This window comes from Colobus angolensis, unplaced genomic scaffold (assembly GCF_000951035.1).
Source record: "Colobus angolensis palliatus isolate OR3802 unplaced genomic scaffold, Cang.pa_1.0 Scaffold244, whole genome shotgun sequence".
Classification (NCBI taxonomy): domain Eukaryota; kingdom Metazoa; phylum Chordata; class Mammalia; order Primates; family Cercopithecidae; genus Colobus; species Colobus angolensis.
This window is the reverse complement of record NW_012115644.1, coordinates 4,591,135-4,617,462: the sequence shown is the minus strand read 5'-3', so window position 1 is coordinate 4,617,462 and position 26,328 is coordinate 4,591,135. Positions and strand designations below refer to the sequence as shown.

Genomic DNA, 26,328 nt, shown 5'->3' with positions numbered 1-26,328 from the left:
AAGGTGTTGGGGGAGCTGACACTGAGGAAGTGGACAGCCAATATCACTAAGTCTTGATTCTGGTTCTCACTCCTCCACTTGTACCTGGAGATGCCACACCACAAGGCGTCGGCCAGCTTCTTCAGGATCACCTCACTGACCCTCCATGCTTCTCAGGGATGGCCTTGGTGGAGATGTACTTTCTGCTCAGGAGCTGGTACCTGGGGTCGGCCATCTTCAGCAGCACCTTGGAAGTGGGCTCGTCCTCTCTGGATGTCCTTGCCCCTTGCAGATGACTGCAAGGACAGTGGACATCAGTTCCTACTGCTGCTTGCTCTCATCACTGTGGCCAGCCTTTGTGGCCAGCGGGTCCTGTGTCAGCTGCTAGGATTACTTGGGCTTCGGTTTGGAGGAGGTGGGAGTGAAGGCTTCCCACATCTGCTGGGTGACTGTGAAACTCTTGGAGGTCATCTCCTTCAGGTGGTAGGACAGGTTGGAGGTATTTCAGAATAGGTGATCTGGGCCAGGCAGAGGCAGCAGTAGATTTTATCCCATGGCAAGGCTCATGACTTGGTGTTGGTGTTCAAGCTGCAATACTTCCACATCTTGCCGTGGGTGTAGGGATAGGCCTGTAACTTCAGGTCTGTCTGGGAGTTCCAGGTCTTTATTCTCCATTGCTTCTGCATGAGACCCTGCCTGCTGAACTTCCACTCACTCATGGGGACCCGGCTCTAGGAAGGCACCACCCCTCCTCAGGCAGCTGCATAGCAGCTGTGCCACAATCACCAGGGTATCAGCTATGTAGACCTGCAGGGCCATCCCAGGCAGACAGCAAAAACCATCTTTGTTATTCTGGATATTTCAATCTATGAACATTGTATGTCTCTCTATGTATTTAGTTAATAAATATCTTATTTTTTTAATTGACAGATAAAATTATATGTATCATGCACAACATAATGTTTTGAAGTATATATACATTGTGGAATGAGTAGATCTAGCCAATCAGCATATTTATTACCTCACATAGTTGAGATTTTTGTAGTCAAAACCTAATTTTTCAAATGGCTCTGTGTTCTTTTTTTATAGTGTTCTTATTGAAAAGATTTTGAAGTGCCTGGAATTCTCAAAACACTGAATATATTACCTTAATAGAGAAAATTGGCACGGAACTTGTCATATCATGAAATTAAAACTGCATCTTTCCTTGGGTGCCATGTGTTCTTGTCTTGACTCATCACTTTCATAATTTTTGGTACCATTGCCGTTCACTGAATCCTGTTATCCAAGGATTTGGGAATGAAGTAGAAGCTTGCTGTTGCTCAGTTCCGCACACTGTGGTTATATTTTCCAAAGTGTTGAGAAAAACTTTTCTTAAGAATGATAAAATCAAAACTAAAAGAGAGTCTCCTGTTCTCTGGGTTTAGACTATAAATACCTGAGATAATAGCTCTTTGTGGGGAAAGCAGTCATTTTAATATACATAAACAGTCAAAAGCTAAAAGAGAGGGTAAAACTCATTTAGTTCAATTCATGTATTATAAAGAAGAAAAAAAAAGACCCAAAGATGTTATCTGAGGTCACCTGTTACAGTGGCTATTATTAAATTATTTGGTTCCATACAAAAACGTTTCCCATCAATACTCTCTAGTATGAGTGGACTTGTTCACTATCATCTTAGTCTTAACAATAGAAGTATTTTCTACTTTTTTGGTTGCTTTTACTTTAGAAAAAAAAAAGGAGAAAGATCCCTGACCCTTTGAGAATCTATTAAATGTATTAATAGTTTCTATGTTTTTTTATTTGGTTGCTTTATTTTAGCTAAGGCTTATCTTACTTCATTTTATCCACAAGTAAGGCAACTGTGACTAGACTGACCCTGTTGGGTGGGCTGAACTTCTAGTCCATACTCAGAGTGAAATAAAATCACAGCACTTTATTGCAACCCAGTAAAACACAAACTTACTCCAAAATGCATTGTCAGTTAATTTAGTTTTCTTAAATACATCTTTAAATGTATCTCCTCTCTAGCTCCCAGCTTTTCTCTCATAATTCAGTCTTCAGATTTTTCTTCTCCTTTTTTTATCCACATCTGGCATCTCTGTGTTAGTTACTAAGCTATTGTCTGTCAGCTTCAAGCCTTTCTTCTAGCTCTGTGATGCTGGGACTAAGATTCTGCAAACATGTTTCTCCTTTACCATCTGTTTTCCTGTTAGGTTCTGCTGGTAGAAGAAACTAGAGGAAGACAAGAAAGCAGGAAGAGGGAGAAGGAATTTGCAATTTTCTATTTGCTTTCTATCATTCTCTGGTCACCACAGAAATGCATCCTCACCTTAGAAGCACAGTTGGTTGCAGAAGCAAATGATTCCAGATTCAAGTTTTTTCCACCCATTAGAACTAGCTTTATAATGATACCCATCACAAGCCAAGAGATACCAGCACAAGCCAAGAGGCTCTAACAGTGCCTCTCCTCCAAGCCCATAAGCTTTTGAGAACCCCAGTCTTTCCTCTTGGTTCTACCACTACTATGGGATGTAAGCTGCTTCCTGCAGTTACTCTCTGTGTTATCTGAATTCCCTCCAATACCCTTTTAACCAATTCTGCCCACCCCCCCCCACCTTTTTTTTTTTAGACGGAGTTTCACTCTGTCACCCAGGCTGAAGCGCAGTGGCATGATCTTGGCTCACTGCAACCTCCACTTTCTGGGTTCAAGCAATTCTCCTGACTCAGCCTCCTAAGTAGCTGGGATTACAGGCGTCCACCATCACGCCAGGCATTTTTTTTTTCTTTTTGTATTTTTAGTAGAGATGGGGCTTCACCATGTTGGCCAGGCTAGTTTCAAACTCCTGACCTCAAGTGATCTGCCCGCCTCATCATTCCAAAGTGCTAGGACTACAGGCATAGCCACCACACCTGGCTCAATTCCCTATGTTAAACTTCCTTGTTAAAATAATTGTTATGGTTTCTCCTTTCCTTATTGGATCCTGAGTAACACATACTCTACATCCATTCTATTGATTCAGGTCTTTTCCTCACCTCTCTCTTGCCTTCCAAACGCCACTTAGTAAAATGTTAAAGGAAGCATTCACCCATAATTCTTTTATCTCCTACACTCTGGTTTGCTTGTACATCCATAAGTCTTCAAGCATGTCCTTGTGAGCTTCATTTCACCCTGTTCCATCCCTTTTGTCTTTCCGTGTTAAATGATGAACAGAAAAATCCTGCTCAAAGGGAGTAAGTTCAAGATAGTCTTGGTTCTAAAAAGAGAAGCTGAAAACCTGCTATCTTTTGATTGGCTGTCAAGACTCTTCATCAAAGCAGATGTCCCAGACCAATTTCAACACTTCTTCATCTTAAATTCAAGACTTTAAAAAACCTTGACAGACTTGCAGAAGCCTTTCAGCTGAGGAACTCAGAAAATCACAGATTGAACATCCCCCATAAAGAAGAAAGGAAAATAAGCCCAAAATGTAGCCCAGACTATGACATTCTTTGAGGACAATTCTGTGTGAATTAAAGCTGCAGCCTGTGGACAATTGCTTGAACCCAGGAGTTTGAGACCAGCCTGGGCAACATAGTTGGACCCCATCTCTACAAAAAATTAAAAATTTAAAAATTATTTGGGTGTGGTGGTGCACATCTGTAGTACCAGCTACTCAGGAGTCTGAAGCAGGAGGATTGCTTAAGCCTGAGAGGTCAAGGCTGTAGTGAGCTATGGTCTCGCCACTATACTCCAGCCTGGGTAACAGAGTGATGTTCCTTTAGTTCCAGAGAAGTTGTCAACTTTCTGCAAAAACTCCTTTATGAGAAATGATATTCATGTGGAAAGAATATTATCTTTATACACTGATGTGTTATTAATTTCACATCTCTGGGATCAAGCCAGATCATCAGAAAGATTTATACTTAGAATATCCTCTACATCCCCGGCTACTCTTACTGATATAAGCTCTGATATAATGCTTTAGCTTTTGAACAATCACCTGATCAGAAAATTTGATTAACATCCTCTTATATAAAACAATTTGACTAGGCTGGGTGTGGTGGCTCACGCCTGTAATCCCAGCACTTTGGGAGGCCAAGGCAGGTGGATCACTTGAGGTCAGGAGTTCAAGACCAGGCCTGGTATGGTGGCTCATGCCTGTAATCCCAGCAGTTTGAGAGGCCAAGGTGGGTAGATTACCTGAGGTCAGGAGTTCCAGACCAGCCTGGCCAATATGGTGAAACCCCGTCTCTACTCGAAATGCAAAAATTAGCTGGGCGTGGTAGCAGGCACCTGTAATCCCAGCTACTTGGGAGACTGAGGCAGGAGAATCGCTTGAACTCTCAACCTGGGAGGTTGCAGTGAGTCGAAATCGCACCACTGCACTCCAGCCTAGGTGAGAGAGCAAGACTTCCCTCTCAAAAAAAAAAAAAGAATGTTCAGAGAAAGACTTACCGATCCTGAATGCTGACTTCCCAAAACATCACTAAGACAACCTATCGAAAGACAAAGCTGAGTGTCAGGTCTCTGAGCCCAAGCGAAGCCATCGCATCCCCTGTGACTTGCACGTATATAGCCAGATGGCCTGAAGTAACCGAAGAATCACAGAAGAAGTGAAAATGCCCTGCCCCGCCTTAACTGATGACATTCACCACAAAAGAAGTGAAAATGGCCGGTCCTTGCCTTAAGTGATGACATTACCTTGTGAAAATCCTTTTCCTGGCTCATCCTGGCTCAAAAAGCTCCCCCACTGAGCACCTTGTGACCCCCACTCCTGCCCGCCAGAGAACAATCTCCCTTGACTACAATTTTCCTTTACCTACCCAAATCCTATAAAACGGCCCCACCCTTATCTCCCTTCACTGACTCTCTTTTCGGACTCAGCCCGCCTGCCCCCACGTTGTAGCAGGACTATCGACAGACAAAACTCTTCAGACATCGAGTTAAAGAAGGAAGGGGTTTATTCGGCCAGGAGCATCAGCAAGAACTTCTGTCTCAAGAGCCGAGCTCCCCAAGTGAGCAATTCCTGTCCCTTTTAAGGGCTCACAACTCTAAGGGGGCACATGTGATAGGGTCATGACTGATTGAGCAAGCAGGGGGTACGTGACTGGGGGCTGCAGGCACCAGTAATTAGATTGGAACAAAACAAGATAGGAATTTTCACTGTGCATTTCTATACAATGTCTGTAATCTATAGATAACAGAACCAATTAGGTCAGAGGTCGATGCTTAACTACCAGGCCCAGGGTGCGGCACCGGGCTGTCTGCCTGTGGATTTCATTTCTGCCTTTTATTTTTTACTTCTTCTTTCTTTAGAGGCAGAAATTGGGCATAAGACAATATGAGGGGTGGTCTCCTCCCCTATTCCCCCCCTTTCGAGACTCTCACTCATTTTATTAGTGGGAGTTCTCACTTTCATTCTCACTACCCATGTCTTCTTGCAAGACAGATTGATAGTGATTTATATAGTACATTTGTGCTGAGGCATTTTGGTGAACTAAGGTAGCAATGAAGCTTTTTATCATTTGAAGAAGTACAAATAGCAAACAAGGGAGCAGTAGGCAGGTTCCTATTATTATTATAACTCCTATTATAAGAGTTTTAAATCTTCCTAGCACTGGGAACCATTTTCCAGACATGGCCCCAGGATCAAATCCATGCCACACTTGCATGGGCACATGTGCCAGTTTTGTCATATCTCTAACTATGCCTTCAATGACTTGCCCTTGATTATCTATGTGTAGGCAGCAATTAGTAAGGTTAAATTTCCTGCAGATCTCTCCTTCAGCTGCTAGCAAGTAGTTGAGAACTAATCTATTTTGATAGATAACATTTCTCATCAGAGTTTCTTGCCCGGCCAGAATAGTCAAGGCTCTGCCGGTTTTCTTAGTGATTATTTCTAAGACAGCTTGTAACCGTATGATTCAGTTGATCATGTAAATGGGGGTCTGGTATCCCCATGAGACGTCTTGTGCCCAAGTAGCAGGTCTATAATATTGTATGATTCTCTCAGGGGGCCACTTATCATTTTTTCAATTTCTTATAGCTATGCTTCTCTTTTTGCAGGAAGCATAGACAGGGAAACCCAGGAGTTCACCTGTTTTTATGGGCAGTAGGGAGAAAGGTGGTTTAATAGTGCCAATAACACAATTACCTGCCCACTGGTCAGGTAATTTGGCATAAGCTCTATGCCCACATATCCAGTATAATCCAGTGGGGACTGTCCAGTGCCGGTGGGACTCCGGGTGGGTTCACACAGTTTGCTAAATAGGTTTCTCTTTGTGTGATTTGAACTCCACCAAGCTACTGTTTCTGTGGTACCGTTACACAGTTTCTGTCTCAGACAACTAAGTCATCCTACAGGGTGAGTGAATTCTTTTCCTTTTTTAGCTATGCAATATTGTCCAATAATTGAGGCTTTTAGGACCCAGAAATTATCAGGGTGATTCTTTTGAGCTGGGAATTCATCAGGAACTGGGTCTGTAGGACTAATTCTCGGGCTTCCGATGGCCATTGAGCTCGTATTACAGTTCCTCCACATACATAACATGAAATGACATTCAGAGGCTGTGCTGCATGCTCAGCTAATTGCAAAAACAAATTTCTTGTTTTTCCTAGAATTTCTGGTACTGGCACATTTAGTTTATCATAGAAGGTTTGAAATACTGGCTCAGGACAGCGTTTATAAACTTTTTTTCAAACCACAATATTTACTTGAATATCCAGTCTAGCTCCATCAATTTTTAGGGTTACACGTTCCCCTTTTGTTTCCAGCAAGGATCAAGGGGATTGGTTATTACTAGCTCTAAGGGGTTACATTGTCCCTTAGTACAGGAAGGGCCATTTTTGCCTTTCTGAAGGTGGACTGGATCCTTTTCATCATTTTTTCTTTTTCTTTTATCCAAGTGTCCTAAATGACACAAGACCAGTATTTACATTTATTTTCACACAGTCCTAATTTATGACAGATGTACTTATTTTCTGCCATATAGCCTCTTTTCTAATTAAGAGAACCACACCTTATTCCTAACTTATTACTATTAATGACAGCGCAGACGTCAAATTTTAAGGTGACCTGTTTGGGCACCCATTTTTTTTGTTTGTTTGTTTTGTTTTTTTGGCTAACACTTTACTCATATCATTTATGAGCTCCTATCAGTCCTTAGTTCTTAATCTTATTTTAAGAACTGTGGTCATGGGAGGCTCAGATGGGTCATAACACACATCAGGTGGGTCATTTCCTGGGCTACATACCTTGTATAGAATAACATTATACAAACAAGTTCTTTTAAGAGTTCCAGTACACTTATAATAACCATAAAATAATAGAACCGTAGCAACCTTTTGTCGTACCTCAGTGACTTGATGTATACACTGGGAACAGCCCTCAGTCTGAGGAAGGTCAGTTGAAGTCCTTACTGTACAAGTCCAAATTTTAAGGAAAATAAGTCCCGCGATGAGTTTCCTCATGCTTCAGCCGTACGTGGACCAGTCAGCTTCTGGGTGTGACTGGAGCAGGGCTTCTTCCGAGTCACTTTGCAGGAGTTGGCGAAGCTGCTCCCGTCCATGTACCACTTAGAGTCTACTAATGTTTAAGGATGGTCTCGGAGGTTGGGCCTGCTAGAATAAACTGAGTCCAACACCTCTACACAGTTATGTTCAACTGGGCTCTCTGATACCGGGAACAAGGTGGTGGGGTTTAGGGTGTTGCAAACTTCAACGGTTATGTGGGGAGTTTCACATAGCAAGCTTTGGTACTTGGTTAATCTAGTATTTTTTAACCAATGATATCCTTTGGTATTTATTAAAGTTACCATAGCATGGGGGGACTTTATATTCAGGTTTTATCTAAGGGTTAGTTTATCTGCTTTTTGAGCTAACAGGGCCCTTAGACCTAGGGGCCAGCCTTTGGAAACTCTGTCTAGTTGTTTTGAGAGATAGGCCACTGGCCTTGGCCAGGCCCCACAGTCTGGGTTAAAACTCCAACTGCTATTTTTTCTCTTTCTGACACATAGAGTGTAAAGAGTTTTGTCAGGTCAGGTAGCCTCAGGGCTGGGGCTGACATGAGTTTTTCTTTTAACTCATGAAAAGTTCATTGCTGTTGGTTGTAATAGATGTAATTTATCTAATCTGCATTTTTATTAACTGTCACCTACCAAAATATTGACTCAAATCCTGCAGTATTTGATTTCGAGCTTTAAATTGATCTGATATTCCTCGTGGGACTCTAATTGCATCTAAATAGACATCTATTGCATCTAATAGACATCTATTGCATCTATTGCATCTAAATAGACATCTATTGCATCTAACAGAGTCGAAAGACCCATAAGGGGCTTCTCTTGCTTTATGATGTCTTGTTATTATTATTATTTTTCCTCCCTCTGGTTGATGAAATGCTAGGGTGAAAGGGATAGTCAATCGGACTAAAGCACAAGTGCCACTCCAGTTATTCAACAGAGTGCCTAGTAAAGGTCCACCACAATAGCACCACACATCCACTCAGGGATGAACAAGGGCTGACTGATTGATAAATTCTTGAAAATTCTTAAGCTCAATACATCCTTTCAAGTCTCCAAGGAATGCTAAGTTTCCTCCCTGTTGTAAGAGACACGAAGTGAACTTAGTGTTGGGAGACAGAAGCTGGATGGCCCTCAAGGGCTGACCCACAGGGACTTTGGGATGTAGCAGAGAGAGCTTGGCATGACTTACTACTCCAGGCTGTAGAATCCTGGAAAAGAGCTATAATGCAGCCTATGCCTGGTCGACTGGAGGACCACTTTAGTGGAAGGGGGACAATCTGGGCCTCTGGCCTGCCATGTGCACAAGCATAACAATTGCTTTTGCTTAATGTGCAGATGGAATATTTGATCCATTTTAACCAGGCATTTGCATCTTGGTATCCTGTCTTAATTGCTAAAGTTTTTTTAAGTCTTTAACTTCTACGATCCTCTAGTAAAATGAAGGTATGGTTTTAGGGAAATTACAAAAGCCAGTTGGGGCAGTCCATCCTTGCTCTTTAGTGGTCCACAGAACGTTGGACCAACTATGGCATGAAAGCTGTACATCGGGGGACAACACTCCTTGTTGGCACTGGGGTCTTTATCGAAATCTCCCCGGATTAAATGGTCCTAGTTTACTAATGTCTAGTCTGAGGAGAGTCAGGAGGGACAGAAGTACTTTTCTGAAGTAGAAAGCTGTCTTTGACTTGGCAAGTCCTCACAGGGTGTAACAAAGTAAGCATTAAATGTAATAGTTTGAGGCGAAATTGACTTGGTTATATTAATAACTAGATGGTCCGCAGTAGAACGAGGAAAGAAGAAAGAGTAATAGAATAGATTAAAAGAGTTAAATTTTTCTTAGCTTTAGTTTGGTGGGGTTTTCCCCTGGGACTATGGCCCACGACTCTGGAGGGGTTGGCACTCTCTTGACTCGGGTGTGATGAGTCCATCCCTTTTTTTTTGCTGTACGAACAGGAGTCTTGGTGGTTAGCTGCACAGGGTAGGGTCCTTCCCAGGCTGGCTCGAGTTTTTCTTCTTTCCACCTTTCGATGAAAATGTGATCTTCAGGATGGTGCTGGTTTACCAGAAATTCTAAGGGTGGTACATGTGCTAAAACACTTTTAGGGTTTTTTCTTTTTTTTTCTCTTGTGAGAAAGGAAAGTGGAAGATAAACCAAGTATGTAATTTTTAAGAAATTGACCTTTTGTTTTAAATGTGGGGACCTTGGCAGTGGACTTTATAGTCCTTAGTGTCTTTTTACTGAGAAATTTCCTTTAGCACCTATTTTTATTAGTTTTTAAACCAAAGAAAGTCAAATACCATTTTACATTTAACAATGCTTCTCGTAGGATTTTTATACCGGATAAGCTAAATTTTATCTTTATATTAGTGTGTTATTAATGTCAAACCTAATTTTGATAAAACCTTGTGGACATATTTATTTAATTTTTAATGTTTGACCATAAGGTAAGATTTAATAGACTCTTTTTAATCTTTTATAATTTTTGCTAAAGAGCAGGTTGGTATTTTAAGAAAAACCTGTCATGCTTTTACTTTAATATCCAGTTCACAGAAAAACTGGATGATACTTCTTTAACTTTAGCTAATACGTTTACACACAGAATGTTCTTTACAATTAACGTTTTAAACCTTGCTTAAACCTTCAAAACAGCAATTTTTAACTTTTCAATGTAGGTAAAAATTTACATTCTTACGCCTCCTTATAATCCTTTTACTAAAAGTATATTTTGCTTTTCTTATACACCTTGCACATAAACTGTTTTGTTTTGTTTTGTTTTGTTTTGTTTCAATAGTTTTACGTTCAGGAGACCTAGTTACTTTTAAATCATAAAACATTTTTTGCATAAATTCTTCTTTTAACACACTTTTTTTATAACCTTTTTTTCTTAACTACTTGTATATCTCTCTTTCTTTCTTCCTCTCTTTGACTTTGTCGCTCTCTGACTCTCCTTTTGCCTCTGTCTCTTCCTCTCACTCTCTGCCTCTGTCTTTCTCTCTCTCCTTGACTCCCTCTTTGTCTTTCTCTTCCTCTCCGACTCTTCCTCTCTCTCTCTTTGCCTCTTTTCCTCCCTGTCTCTTTCTTTTCTCTCTCTCTCTCTGCTGGTCTTTCCTTGCCTCTGCCAGCCGCTTATGCTGCCGTTCTCTCAACCGCCGTGTGTTGGGGGCGGGGGATCTAAAACAAGCTGGTCTGGGTTCCCTGGCTTACAGGTTACCTTGTGCCATACCTTTGAAACAAAGGACCTGTCCAGGCTTCACTCTAATGGCCAACCTACCTCTAATGCTGGCCAGTCTATCTTACACAAAGTTTTAAGTTTTCCTGGTGTCACAGTACTCCATAGTCTCCCTTAAATCCATTGTTTGAAAATTTTCAACATAGTTCCTAGTAGGTTGGGCTTACTTTGTGCCTCACCCATGTTTCCTCTAGACAAAACACCACGCTCACACCACACGCACACCACAAAATAAAGAACGGGTAAAAAGGGCACTCACACAGTTTTGTAGTTTACACCAAACCAAAATCAAAACCAAAATCAGAGTATCCAGAAATCCAAGCCAGGTCAAAACCAAAACCAAAGTATCAAGCAATCCAAGTCAAGTCAAAAACAAAAACCAAAGTGCCGGTACAGGCACACCGTGGCTGATCAGGCCAGGCTTCCACTCAAATGGAGTAGGCAAGTTCCCAAGACTGGCCCTGTCAAGCAATTCAAACCAAATCAAAACCAAAACCAAAGTGCCGATAAAGGCACACCATGGGTGATCAGGCCACGCTTCCACTCAAATGGACTTGGCAAGTTCCCAAGACCGGTCCTGTCAAGCAATTCAAACCAAATCAAAACCAAAACCAAAGTGCCGATAAAGGCACACCATGGGTGATCAGGCCACGCTTCCACTCAAACGGAGTGGGCAAGTTTCAAAGACTAGTCTTACCAAGTTTCAGATGTCCAGACTCCAAGCGCCCGTTCCTTCCCGGTGTTTAGCCACTGTGTTCATCCTCCACGGGGCCCTACCACACACTGCTCTGGTGAAGCGTCCCACCGGGGCAAATGCCTACCCGGGAGCGCTCTCAGGATCTGTGTCACTCGGGCTGGTCGGAGTCCCCCGCAGGGATGTTCCACAGGGCAGGCTTAAGCCGCCTAAGGAGTTGCCTCCACCATCCACCATTCACCTCGCTTCCCAGTCAGGGAACCAAGAAAGGTAGCAGGACGAGCAGCAGACGAAACTCCACGGACACCGAGTTAAAGAAGGAAGGGGTTTATTTGGCCAGAGGCATGGGCAGGACTTCTGTCTCAAGAGCTGAGCTCCCCAAGTGAGCAATTCCTGTCCCTTTTAAGGGCTCACAACTCTAAGGGGCTGCATGTGAGAGGATCGTGACTGATTGAGCAAGCAGGGGGTACTTGACTAGGGGCTGCAGGCACCGGTAATTAGATCGGAACAAAACAAGATAGGAATTTTCACAGTGCATTTCTATGCAATGTCTGTAATCTATAGATAACAGAACCAATTAGGTCAGAGGTCGATGCTTAACTACCAGGCCCAGGGTGCGGCACCGGGCTGTCAGCCTGTGGATTTCATTTCTGCCTTTTAGTTTTTACTTCTTCTTTCTTTGGAGGCAGAAACTGGGCATAAGACAATATGAGGGGTGGTCTCCTCCCTTAAGGTGATTAAAAAGTTTTATTGCTCACACAAAGCCTGTTTGGTGGTCTCTTCACATGGACGCACAGGACACTGAGGTTATACTGATCTTGGTGAGGGAGTACTCCCTCCACAGAATCTCAGAGCATCTCAGAAGAGGGAGAACGAAGTCGGGATTTTTTTGGGACTCTGAGTCAGTTTAAGGCAGATCTTATCCAATATCAGTGCTTAATTAAGACTCTGTAAGGATTATGACTTAATAGTTTAAGATTTGTGGTCACAGCAAAGTGAAGATGTAAAGACAAGGTTTTCAAAGAGTCTTGGGTTCAAGCAGTCTTGGGGTTTCAACTGTAGTTTTGATACGTCTCCCATGACTGGAGGAACAAATTGATGCTTTTCATGAAGAGTTGATGGCCTTTTAGGACATTGCTGAAATGAATGATAATATTATTCACAACTTTTATCTTCTTCAGCAAGAGTTTCCTAGAATAGTAAAGCTATGTTAATGAAACCTAGAATAACAAATGCCTGTAAACATACACAGCAAGCTATGTGGGTGTATACAGTTTCGGTTCTCAATGACAAAAAGAAATTTGAGCTCATTCTCGAAGGGGTGAGGGAATGAGTCATGCCAACATTTGAAAGCAGAGTTCCAAGCCAGGCCCAAGTCCAGCTATTGCAGGTCCTGTGGCAAGGTTATAGATGAATGCCTACTATATGCCCAAATATTTAATTGTTGGAAATCAAGTTAGCAAACTTTTTTTTTCTTAGAGATGAGGTCTCACTATGTTGACCAGGCTGGTCTCGAACACCTGGCCTCAAAGAATCCTCCCATCTCAGCCTCCCAAGTGCTGGGATTACAGGCATGAGTCACTGCGCCTGGCCTAGTAAACTCTTAAATAAAATGTTAGCCAGGTGGGTGGCATGTGCCTCTAGTCCCTCCTACTCCAGAAGCTAACGCAGGAGGATCCCTTGGGCCCAGAAGTTCGAGGCTACAGTAAGCTATGTTTGTTTCACTGTACTCCAGCCAAGATGACAGAGCGAAACCCCGACTCTAAAACAAAGCAAAGCAAAACAAAATACCCAATCAACACCCTCCAATAAAACAAAATAAACGAGTTAGTTGAAAGATAAATAAATGAAATAAAATGTTTTAGGTGCCTACCTTGATAAATATAACTTTATAGTGACTAAGTAAAAAAATGTAAAGCTATGCTTTTCATGTGCCTGAAAAACATCAAAAACAACTAATATATTCACACATGTGTGTATATCTGAGTATTCTATTGATGTGTGGTTGAATAATAAAATAAGGATACATATACCATATAAATCATTTTATAGTATACTTATTTCATAAAATTTTATTTCTTTACCTTCATTTGAGGAAAATCATGAATTCAATTGTTATAATAAAGATTTTCACATATTTTATTTTTCTATTGACAACAGTGATCTAACGATACACCGTCCTATACGGTACATGCTGAGCACTTGAAGTGTGTGGCCTGTCCAAATTGAGATGTGTTATAACTGTAAAATACATACGTATTCCAAGACTTAATATTTTTAAAAAAGCAAACTATCTCATTAATAATTTTATATTGAATACATATTTAAATGGTAATGATTTTAATATACTAGTAAATAAAATATATTATTAAAATTAATTTTACTTTTTTTACTTCTTTCATGTGACCATTAGAACACTTAGAATCACTATGTGGCTCACGTTTGTGACTCATGTTATATTTCTTTTTTTTTCAGCTTTATTGAGGTATAATTGACGAACAAAAATTATATCTATTTAACATGTTCAACTTTTGATTTGATATACATATACTTTGTGTGATAATTACCAAAATCAAATTAATTAACACATCCATCACCATATATATGTACTCTGTGTGTGTGTGTGTGTGTAAGAACACTTAAGGCTTACTCTCTTGGCAAATTTTAAGTAAACAATACGGTATTATTATCTATAGTTATCATGCTATACAGTAGATCCCCAAAATTTACTCATGTTATAAATGAAAGTTTGTAACCTTTGACCAACATCTCCCATTTCCCCCACCCCACAGCAGCTGGTAGTCACTGCTCTACTCTCTTCTTCAATGAGATTGACTTTTTTAGATTCCACATATAAATGAGATCATACAATATTTGTGTGAGTCTGGCTTGTTTCGCTTAACATAATATCCTCCAAGTTCATCCATGTTGTCAAAAATGGCAGAATTTCCTCCTTTTTAAAGCCTGACTAATATTTCACAGTGTATGTGTGTGTGTGTGTGTGATTTTCTTTATCCATTTAGCTGTCAATTAACACTTAGATTGTTTCCACATCGATTGTGATATGAACAATGAAATGAACAAGCAGGTGCAGATATCACTTCGAGATACTGATTTTATTTCCTTTTTGTCTGTTTCTTAGGGATGAGGTCTCACTCTTTCACCCAGGTTGGAGTACAGTGGCACAATCACAGCTCACTGCAGCCTCAAACTCCTGGGCTTAAGTGATCCTGATGCCTCAGCCTTTCAAAGTGCTCGGATTTGGTGAATAAGCCACCATGCCTTGCCTCTATTTTTAATTTTTTCAGAACTCTCCATAGTTTTTTGCCTAATGGCTATATCAATTTACATTCCCATCAACAGTATACAAAGGTTTCCTTTTCTCCACACCCTCATCAACACTTGTTGCCTCTCACCTTTTTGGTAATAGCTATCCTAAACAGGTGTGAGGCCATATCTCATTGTGGTTTTGATTTGCATTTTCCTGATGATTAGTGGTGTTGAGCGCCTTTTCATAAGCTGTCCATTAGTATGTTTTCCTTGGAAAAATGTATTTTAGGTCCTTTGCCCATCTTTTAATCAGATTATTTGGGGTTTTGCTTTGTTTTTGTTGCTATTGAGTTGTATGAATTTCTTGTATATTTTGGATATTAGCCAGATTAATGGTTTGCAAATATTTTCTCTTATTCTGTAGATTATCTTTTCATTTGGTTGTTTTCTTTGCTGTGTTTTCTTTGCTTTTCAGTTTGATGTATCTCCATGTGTTTTTGTTGTTGTTGTTGTTGTTGTTTGGGGGTTTTTTTGAGACATAGTTGCACTCTTGTTGCCCGGGCTCGAGTGCAATGGCGTGGTCTTTGCTCACTGCAACCTTTACCTCCAGGGTTCAAGCAATTCCCACACCTCAGCCTCTCAAGTAGTTGGGACTACAGGTGCCTACCACCACATCTGGTTATTTATTTTTATTTTTTATTTTTTTGTAGAGATAGGAGTCTCACTATGTTGTCCAGGCTGGTCTCAAACTCCTGGGCTCAAGTGATCCTCTCACCTCAGCCTTCCTAAGTCCTGGGATTACTGCACCTGGCTAAATTTTTAATTACATGAAATTGTAATTATTAAAATTAGTTAATTTTAATATTTTTAAATTTTAAATTTAAGTTAATTTTTTTTAATTTTAAAAGAATTTTTTAATTAAAGTAAAAATACCCTCTTTTGGTCCCCTCCCTTTGTATGGGAGCTCTGTTGCCACTCTATTAAAAACTTGCAACTGCACTGTCTTCTGTTATGTGTTTGTTATGGCTCAAGCTGAGCTTTCACCCACTGTCCACCACTGCTGTTTGCCGCGTCACTGACCCCCCCCCCGCAGACTTCCATCCCTCCAGATCCGGCAGGGTGTCTGCTGTGCTCCTGATCCAGCAAGGCACCCATTGCTGCTCCTGATTGGGCTAAAGGCTTGCCATTTTTCCTGCATGGCTAAGTGCCCGGGTTCATCCTAATCGAGCTGAACACTAGTTACTGGGTTCCACGGTTCTCTTCCATGACCCACAGCTTCTAATAGAGCTATAACACTCACTGCATGGCCCCAGATTCCATTCCTTGGAATCCATGAGGCCAAGAATCCCAGGTCAGAGAACACGAGGCTTGGCACCATTTTGGAAGTGGCCTGCCATCATCTTGGAAGTGGCCCGCCACCATCTTGGGAGCTCTGGGAGCAAGGACCCCCTGATTACATTTTGGTGACCATGAAAGGACCTCCAAAAGCGATGGGAAACATTCCCCCCAAGGCAAAAACACCCCTAAAATGTATTCTGGAGGATTGGGACCAATTTGACCCTCAGATGCTAAGAAAGATATGACTTACATTCTTCTGCAGTACTGCCTGGCCATGATATCCTCTTACAGGGGGAGAAACTGACCGCCTGAGGGAAGTATAAATTATAACACCATCTTACACCTAGACCTCTTCTGTAGAAAAGAAGGCAAATGGAGTGAAGTGCCATGTGTACAAACTTTCTTTTCATTAAGAGACAACTCACAATTATGTAAAAAAGTGTGATTTATGCCCTACAGGAAGCCTTCAGAGTCTATCTCCCTACCCCAGTGTCCCCCTGACTCCTTCTCCAACTAATAAGGACCCCCCTTCAACCCAAACGGTCAAAAAGGAGATAGACAAAGGGGCAAACAATGAACCAGAGAGTGCCAGTATTCCCCGATTATGCCCCCTCCAAGCAGTGGAAGGAGGAGAATTCAGCCCAGCCAGAGTGCATGTACCTTTTTCTCTCTCAGACTTAAAGCAAATTAAAATAGACCCAGGTAAATTCTTAGATAACCCTGATGGCTACCTTGATGTTTTACAAGGGTTAGGACAATCCTTTGATCTGACATGGAGAGATATAATGTTACTGCTAAATCAGACACTAACCCCAAATGAAAGAAGTGCTGCCGTAACTGCAGCCCGAGAGTTTGGAGATCTCTGGTATGTAAGTCAGGTCAATGATAGGATGACAACAGAGGAAAGAGAATGATTCCCCACAGGCCAGCAGGCAGTTCCCAGTGTAGACCCTCAGTGGGACTCAGAATCAGAACATGGAGATTGGTGCCGCAGACATTTGCTAACTTGCATGCTAGAAGTACTAAGGAAAACTAGGAAGAAGCCTATGAATTATTCAGTGATGTCCACTATAACACAGGGAAGGGAAGAAAATCCTACTGCCTGTCTGGAGAGACTGAGACATTGAGGAAGCATACCTCCCTGTCACCTGACTCTATTGAAGGCCAACTAATCTTAAAGGATAAGTTTATCACTCAGTCAGCTTCAGACATTAGAAAAAAACTTCAAAAGTCTGCCTTAGGCCCCAAACAAAACTTAGAAACTCTATTGAACTTGGCAACCTTGCTTTTTTATAATAGAGATCAGGAGGAGCAGGCAGAACGAGACAAATGGGGGGAAAAAATGGCCACCGCTTTAGTCATGGCCCTCAGGCAAGTGGACTTTGGGGGTTCTGGAAAAGGGAAAAGCTGGGCAAATCGAATGTCTAATAGGGCTTGCTTCCAGTGCAGTCTACAAGGACACTTTAAAAAAGATTGTCCAAGTAGAAGTAAGCCTCCCCCTCATCCATGCCCCTTATGTCCAGGGAATCACTGGAAGGCCCACTGCCCCAGGGGATGAGGGTCCTTTGAGTCAGAAGCCAGTAACCAGATGATCCAGCAGCAAGACTGAGGGTGCCCGGGGCAAGCGCCAGCCCATGCCATCTCCCTCACAGAGCCCCAGCTATGCTTGACCATTGAGGGCCAGGAGGTTAACTGTCTCCTGGACACTGGCGCGGCCTTCTCAGTCTTACTCTCCTGTCCCAGACAACTGTCTTCCAGATCCGTCACTATCCAAGGGGTCCTAGGACAGCCAGTCACTAGATACTTCTCCCAGCCACAAAGCTGTGACTGGGGAACTTTACTCTTTTCACATGCTTTTCTAATTATGCCTGAAAGTCCCACTCCCTTGTTAGGGAGATACATTCTAGCAAAAGCAGGGACCATTATACACCTGAACAGAGGAGAAGGAACACCCATTTGTTGTCCCCTGCTTGAGGGAGGAATTAATCCTGAAGTCTGGGCAACAGAAGGACAATATGGACGAGCAAAGAATGCCCATCCTGTTCAAGTTAAACTGAAGGATTCCGCCTCCTTTCCCTACCAAAGGCAGTACCCCCTCAGACCGAGGCCCAACAAGGACTCCAAAAGATTAAGGACTTAAAAGCCCAAGGCCTAGTAAAACCACGCAATAGCCCCTGCAATACTCCAATTTTAGGAGTACAGAAACCCAACAGACAGTGGAGGTTATTGCAGGATCTCAGGATTATCAATGAGGCCATTGTCCCCCTATACCCAGCTGTACCTAACCCTTATACTCTGCTTTTCCAAATACCAGAGGAAGCAGAGTGGTTTACAGTCCTGGACCTTAAGGATGCCTTTTTCTGCATCCCTATACATCCTGACTCTCAATTCATGCTTGCCTTTGAAGATCCTTTGAACTCAACGTCTCAGCTCACCTGGACTGTTTTACCCCAAGGGTTCAGGGATAGCCCCCATCTATTTAGCCAGGCATTAGTCCAAGACTTGAGCCAATTCTCATACCTGGACACTCCTGTCCATTGGCATGTGGATGATTTACTTTTAGCCGCCCGTTCAGAAACCTTGTGCCATCAAGCTACCCAAGAGCTCTTAAATTTCCTCGCTACCTGTGGCTACAAAGTTTCCAAACCAAAGGCTCAGCTCTGCTCACAGCAGGTTAAATACTTAGGGCTAAAATTATCCAAAGGCACCAGGGCCCTCAGTGAGGAATGTATCCAGCCTATACTGGCTTATCCTTATCCCCATACCCTAAAGCAACTAAGAGGGTTCCTTGGCATAACAGGTTTCTGCCGAATATGGATTCCCAGGCACGGCGAAATAGCCAGACCATTATATCCACTAATTAAGGAAACTCAGAAAGCCAATGCCCATTTAGTAAGATGGACACCTGAAGCAGAAACAGCTTTCCAGGCCCTAAAGGAGGCTCTAACCCAAGCCCCAGTGTTAAGCTTGCCAATGGGGCAAGACTTTTCTCTATATGTCACAGAAAAAACAGGAATGGCTCTAGGAGTCCTTACACAGGTCCAAGGGACCAGCTTGCAACCTGTGGCATACCTGAGTAGGAAAACTGATGTAGTGGCAAAGGGTTGGCCTCACTGTTTACAGGTAGTGGCGGCAGTAGCAGTCTTAGCATCTGAAGCAGTTAAAATAATACAGGGAAGAGATCTTACTGTGTGGACATCTCATGATGTGAATGGCATACTCACTGTTAAAGGAGACTTGCGGCGGTCAGACAACCGTTTACTTAAATATCAGTCTGTTTTACTTGAAGACCAGTGCTGTGACTGCGCACTTGTGCAGCTCTTAACCTAGCCACATCTCTTCCAGACAATGAAGAAAAGATAGAACATAACTGTCAACAAGTAATTGCTCAAACCTACGCCACTCGAGGGGACCTTTTAGAGGTTCCCTTGACTGATCCCGACCTCAACTTGTACACTGATGGAAGCTCCTCTGTAGAAAAAGGACTTCAAAAAGCAGGATATGCAGTGGTCAGTGATAATGGAATACTTGAAAGTAATCCCCGCACTCCAGGAACTAGTGCTCAGCTGGCAGAACTAATAGCCTTCACTCGGGCGCTAGAATTAGGGGAAGGAAAGAGGGTAAATATATAAAGAGATTCCAAGTATGCTTACCTCGTCCTCCATGTGCACACAGCAATATGGAGAGAAAAGGAATTCCTAACTTCCGAGGGAACACCTATCAAACCTCAAGAAGCCATTAGGAGATTATTATTGGCTGTACAGAAACCTAAAGAGGTGGCAGTCTTACATTGCTGGGGTCATCAGAAACGAAAGGGAAATAAAAGGGAACCACCAAGTGGATATTGAAGCCGAAAGAGCTACAAGGCGGGACCCTCCATTAGAAATCCTTATAGAAGGACCCGTAGTATGGGGTAATCCCCTCCGGGAAACCAAGCCCCAGTACTCAGAAGAAGAAATAGAATGGGGAACCTCACAAGGACATAGTTTCCTCCCCTCAGGATGGCTAGCCACCGAAAAAGGAAAAATACTTTTGTCTGCAGCTAACCAATGGAAATTACTTAAAACCCTTCACCAAACCTTTCACTTAGGCATTGATAGCACCCATCAGATGGCCAAATTATTATTTACTGGATCAGGCCTTTTCAAAACTATCAAGCAGATAGTCAGGGCCTGTGAAGTGTGCCAAAGACATACTCCCCTGCCTTATCGCCAAGCTCCTTCAGGAGAACAAAGAACAGGCCGTTACCCAGGAGAAGACTGGCAACTAGATTTTACCCACATGCCCAAATCTCAAGGATTTCAGTATCTACTAGTCTGGGTTGATACTTTCACTGGTTGGGCAGCAGCCTTCCCCTGTAGGACAGAAAAGTCCCAAGAGGTAGTAAAGGCATTAGTTCATGAAATAATTCCCAGATTTAGACTTCCCTGAGGTTTACAGAGTGACAATGGCCCTGCTTTCAAGGCTACAGTAACCCAGGGAGTATCCCAGGTGTTAGGTATACAATATCACTTATACTGTGCCTGGATGCCACAGTCCTCAGGGAAAGTCGAGAAAATAAACAAAACACTCAAACGACATCTAAAAAAGCTAACCCAGAAAACCCACCTCTCATGGCCTGCTCTGTTGCCTATAGCCTTACTAAGAATCAGAAACTCTCCCCAAAAAGCAGGACTTAACCCATACGAAATGCTATATGGACGGCCCTTCCTAACCAATGGCCTTATGCTTGACCAAGAGATGGGCAACTTAGTTGCAGACATCACTTCCTTAGCCAAATATCAACAAGTTCCTAAAACATTACAAGGAGCCTGTCCCCGAGAAGAGGGAAAGGAACTATTCCACCCTGGTGACATGGTATTAGTCAAGTCCCTTCCCTCTAATTCCCCATCCCTAGACACATCCTGGAAAGGACCCTACCCAGTCATTTTATCTACCCCAACCGCGGTTAAAGTGGCTGGAGTGGAGTCTTGGATACACCACACTCGAGTCAAACCCTGGATACTGCCAAAGGAACCCGAAAATCCAGCAGACAACGCTAGCTATTCCTGTGAACTTCTAGAGGATCTGCGCCTGCTCTTCAAGCGACAACTGGGAGGAAAGTAACTAAAATCATAAATCTCCATGGTCCTCCCTTATCATATTTTTCTCCTCACTGTTCTCTTACCCTCTTTCACTCTCACTGCACCCCCTCCATGCCGCTGTACGACCAGTAACTCCCCTCATCAAGAGTTTCTATGGAGAATGCGGCTTCACAAAAATATTGATGCCCCATTATATAGCAGTTTATCTAAGGGAAAACCCACCTTCACTGCCCACACCCATATGCCCTGCAACTGCTATAACTCTGCCACTCTTTGCATGCATGCAAATACTCATTATTGGACAGGGAAAATGATTAATCCTAGTTGTCCTGGAGGACTTGGAGCCACTCTCTGTTGGACTTACTTCACCCATACCGGTATGTCTGATGGGGGTGGAGTTCAAGATCAGGCAAGAGAAAAACACATAAAAGAAGTAATCTCCCAACTGACCCGGGTACATAGCACCCCTAGCCCCTACAAAGGACTAGATCTCTCAAAACTACATGAAACCCTCCGTCCCCATACTCGCCTAGTAACCCTCACTGGGCTCCATGAAGTCTCAGCCTAAAACCCTACTAACTGTTGGATGTGCCTCCCCCTGTACTTCAGGCCATACATTTCAATCCCTGTACCTCAACAATGGAACAACTTCAGCACAGAAATAAGCACCACTTCCATTTTAGTAGGACTTCTTGTCTCCAATCTGGAAATAACTCATACCTCAAACTTCACCCATGTAAAATTTAGCAATGCTATAGACACAACCAACTCCCAATGCAATCAGGCGGGTAACTCCTCCCACACGAATAGTCTGCCTACCCTCAGAAATATTTTTTGTCCGTGGTACCTCAGACTATCGTTGTTTGAATGGCTCTTCGAATGTATGTGCTTCCTCTCATTCTTAGTGCCCCCATGACCATCTACACTGAACAAGATTTATGCAATCATGTTGTACCTAAGATCCGCCACAAAAGAGTACCCATTCCTTCTTTTGTTATCAGAGCAGGAGTGCTAGGTGGACTAGGTAGTGGCATTGGCGGTATCACAACCTCTACTCAGTTCTACAAACTATCTCAAGAACTAAATGGTGACATGGAATGGGTCGCCAACTCCCTAGTCACCTTGCAATTTCAACTTAACCCCTTAGCAGCAGTAGTCCTTCAAAATCAAAGAGCTTTAGACTTGGTAACCACCGAAAGAGAGGGAACCTGTTTATTTTTAGGGAAAGAATGCGATTATTGCATCAATGAATCCAGAATCATCACCAAGAAATTTAAAGAAATTCAAGATCGAAAACAATGTAGAGCAGAGGAGCTTCAAAACACTGGACCCTGGGGCCTCCTCAGCCAACAGATGCCCTGGATTCTCCCCTTCTTAGGACCTCTAGCAACTATAATATTGTTATTCCTCTTTGGACCCTGTATCTTTAACCTCCTTGTTAAGTTTATCTCTTCCAGAATCGAAGCTGTAAAGCTACAAATGTTCTTCAAATGAAGCCCCAGAGGCAGTCCATGACTAAAATCTACCATGGACCCTGGACCAACCTACTAGTCCATGCTTCAATGTTAATGACATCAAAGGCACCCTCCTGAAGAAATCTCAACTGCACAACCCCTACTACACCCCAGTTCAGCAGGAAGCAGTTAGAGTGGTCATCGGCCAACCTCCCTAAGAGCACTTGGATTCTCCTGTTGAGAAGGGGGACTGAGAGACAGGACCAGCTGGATTTCCTAGGCTGGCTAAGAATCCCTAAGCCTAGCTGGGAAGGTGACCACTTCCACCTTTAAACGCGGGGCTTGCAACTTAGCTCCCACCCAACCAATCAGATAGTAAAGAGAGCTCACTAAAATGCGGATGAGGCAAAAACAGGAGGTAAAGAAATAGCCAATCATCTATTGCCTGAGAGCACAGCGGGAGGGACAATGATAGGAATATAAACCCAGGCATTCGAGCCGGCAATGGCTACCCTCTTTGGGTCCCCTCCCTTTGTATGAGAGCTCTGTTTCCACTCTATTAAATCTTGCAACTGCAAAAACAAAACAAAAAAAAAAATTAAGAAGAATTAGTTTTAATTCTTACTAAATTTCTAAGAAAAACGTATTCACAATTCCAGATTTCAATGTCCATCTCATCAGTTTTACTTCCTACCACAGACTGTCATTTTTCTTTCTCTTCATTAACACGAAGGTCACTTTGTGATTCCTTCAATATGAGCTGGTATTATATATTCCAACCCTGTGTTACGTCTTTTTTGCTCATTTTACTTTATAGACATTTCTCCCTCAAAAGTCTCAAATAATTTTCTATTAAATAAGTTGAATGACCTCTTTGTGGCATTCTTACCACTCCACCTTTCTGCAGCATTCAGCTGAGTTAAACTCACTCCTTTGAAAGTATCTCCCCAATCTATGACACTCTGATGTCCTCATTTTCCTCCTACAACTAGCCCCCAATCTTCAGAGGACCCTCTAAAATTGGCATTTGATGAAGTTCCCCTAAGTCCTTTTAAAACCTCGGCAGGCGCAGTGGCTCAAGTCTGTAATCCCAGCACTTTGGGAGGCCGAGACAGGCGGATCACGAGGTCGGGAGATCGAGACCATCCTGGCTAACACAGTGATCACCCCGTCTCTACTAAAAAATACAAAAAAAAAAAAAACTAACCGGGCGAGGTGGCGGGTGCCTGTAGTCCCAGCTACTCAGGAGGCTGAGGCAGGAGAATGGCATAAACCCGGGAGGCGGAGCTTGCAATGAGCCGAGATCTGGCCACTGCACTCCAGCCTGGGCGACAGAGCTAGACTCTGTCTCAAAAAAACAAGAAAATAAAAATAAAAATAAAATAAAATAAAACAAAACCTCACTGCCCTTCTGGAGAAGGTTTCAGCTGCTGTTTATTTGCAGTGACTCACAACCTGTATCTCACTAGCAAGTTCCAAATACAACTTTATTTTTCTTCACACATTTGTGTGTCATTCTTGTGCAGGGGCCATGCCAATTTTCTCTGTATCGTTCCAACTTCAGTATATGCACTGCTGAAGTGAGCACCCAAATATAAATTTTTAACTCAACATTACCAATCCATTCTTGCTTCTGAAAAACCAGCTCTCTTTCCCGTATTATCTGCCTAACTAAACTAATGGAAAAAGAATCCTTTCAGTTACTCAGGCTGGAGGCAGGTGGAATGCCTGCCTTTCCCTTACTTCCCACATCTACCGATCCTATCTACCCAGTGATACTGGACTCCTTTGCATTCATTCCCAGGGCTCTTGTTCAATTTCTCCTAAATGGGCTATCGCTTTTTAATCTTGGTCAACTTGATAGGATAAAAAATAGTATCTCTTCATTGTTTTAATTTTAACTTCCTGACTTTCTAGTTATATGTTGTAACCTATCTCATTTCTCCTCTGCCCAGTTTTACTCTAGTTTTTGCTGTGATATCCAGACTTTAAGCAAGTGTAATCTGGCAGCACCTTGCCTTGACTGCTTTGGAGCTTCCCTGGTGTCACGTAAAGAGGTGCCTGGGGGAAGCTGCAGGCCACTGATACGTGTACAAAACTGGAATTGCAAGGTATTAATCCCCATGAGAAAAGCCTTAAGCAGTGGGCACAGAAGTGGGTTAAGTATTTTCTTTTTTTAAGACAGGGTGTCACTCTGTTTCCCAGGCTGAAATGCAGTGGGGTGGTCATAGCTCACTGCAGCCTCAAACCCTTATGCTCAAGCAATCCTCCCACCTCAGCCTCCCGTGCATCTGGGACAGTAGGCACGCACAGCCACACCCAGCCAACTTGATAAGCGTTTTCATAACCTTCCCTCAACAAACAATATTAAGGTGCCTTTTCACCTATATTGTCTAAAATGGTAGCTACTTGACACGAATAGCCACTGAGCACTTGAAATGTAAATAGTCCAAGTTGACTATGTTATAAATGTAATATAAACACCAGATTCCAAAGGCAATATGAAATGAAAAAGATTTTCTCCTCATCAGAGTACAGCTTTCCTACCTGCCTATTTAGAAATGGCTACTTCTTCCTTAATGGGCCCAATATATGCTTAACAAATCTTAATTGTGTTGACGTACTCTTCAAGTTTGCAAAATTATTTCCGTGCATAGGGCTTATCAAAAATGTTCTCGGCCGGGCGCAGTTGCTCATGCCTGTAATCCCAGCACTTTGGGACGCCAAGCCAGGTGGATCACCTAAGGTCAGGAGTTCAAGACCAACCTGACCAACATGGTGAAACCCCATCTCTACTAAAAATGCAAAAAATTAGCTGGGCGTGGTGGCAAATGCTGTAATCCCAGCTACTTGGGAGGCTGAGGCAGGAGAATCGCTTAAACCTGGGAGGTGGAGTTTGCAGTGAGCCGAGATCGCGCTATTGCACTCCATCCTGGACAACAAGAGCAAAACTCCATCTCAAAAAAAAAAAGAGACTGTTCTCCCAGCCTCAAAATGGATTATGCATACTTTTTCTGCATTCTCATAGATAGCAACCAATTATATAACTTTTCAGGCCATTATATTAAAATATTAGCTGAAAACAAATGCTTACTTTTCAACAATACGCTCTGCAGTCCCTTCTTGAGCTGCACAAATGGCTGTCAGTCATCAGCCTTGACCGTATTCACGTTTTTTGCATCTCAGTTTTATTGAGCAGCTAGTAACTAATGTAGGTGCGTAAGGCATAGTAAAAGCAATAGAACATGTTTGTGTTCTAAAGAAGCTACAATCTAGGCAAGACAGTGATGGGCTTAAAGAACTGGGCTAGCAAAGCATACGAAGACCTTGGTGAGGGCTTTGTTCAGTTATCTTTTCCTCTGAGAAAAGACCTGTACCTTGTATTTAAACAAACAAACAAACAAACAACAACAACAACAAAACCTGCTAACAGGTACATGATACTTGCCCTCTTGACCCCTTAGTAGGCCTTAGAGGGGGAAAGTGCTCAAGACCAGAACATAATTCCCTGGGAGAGATGCTTGTGAGTATGCTATTGCTCTTATAGCTGCTACCCTCCATGCTGAAGAGCTGCAAATGTTGCCAGCTTGTGTAGCTCTCTTGATAATATGTAGTTTATATCTAGAAATGCTGATTGTTCTAAGGCACCCTGAATTCATCTCTTGAACAGAGTGAGAGGATGAGTAGTGAGTAAAGTACTTACCACAGTCCTGCATTCTAAAACTTTCCTGTACATTCAACCTAAGACAATTCTAATTACAACTGCCAACACA

At 42.6% G+C, this 26,328-nt stretch overlaps 1 pseudogene; it reads left to right on the top strand.

The window, feature by feature from the left end:
• The first annotated feature begins 252 nt into the window (after positions 1–252).
• The window catches only part of LOC105514435, a 49,835-nt pseudogene continuing 23,759 nt past the window's right edge, over positions 253–26,328 (top strand).